Source organism: Monoraphidium neglectum (genome assembly GCF_000611645.1).
Source record: "Monoraphidium neglectum strain SAG 48.87 unplaced genomic scaffold scaffold03919, whole genome shotgun sequence".
NCBI lineage: Eukaryota > Viridiplantae > Chlorophyta > Chlorophyceae > Sphaeropleales > Selenastraceae > Monoraphidium > Monoraphidium neglectum.
Window position 1 is genome coordinate 4,652 of NW_014009710.1, and position 360 is coordinate 5,011.

Sequence of the window (360 nt, forward strand, 5' to 3'; positions counted from 1 at the left end):
TCTGTCAGCCGGGGCGCGTCCGTTGGGGCGGCGGGGATGCTGATTTTGTGTGCTGATTTGAAGGGGGTGGGAGGCACCGGAAGCTCGGGGGGCATACAGGGGTGGGGTTCCCTTTGTGCTCGGGTCCGAGGAGGGCCTTGGCCCGTCCCTGGGCTCGCTGCGTGAGCAAACTGGACCCTTGGTGAGGGTGCCAGCCCTTTGAAAATGAGGGTGCGCGGCCAGCCGAGGCGCCTCCCTGATGGGATGCATGCGACGAGCCTCGTTGCACCTCGGCCGTCGACAGTGATACTTTTCCAACCCCTGCGTTTCGCGTGACCCCCGTAATCAACCGCCGCCCTTAGTAACAAGGACGGCAAGATC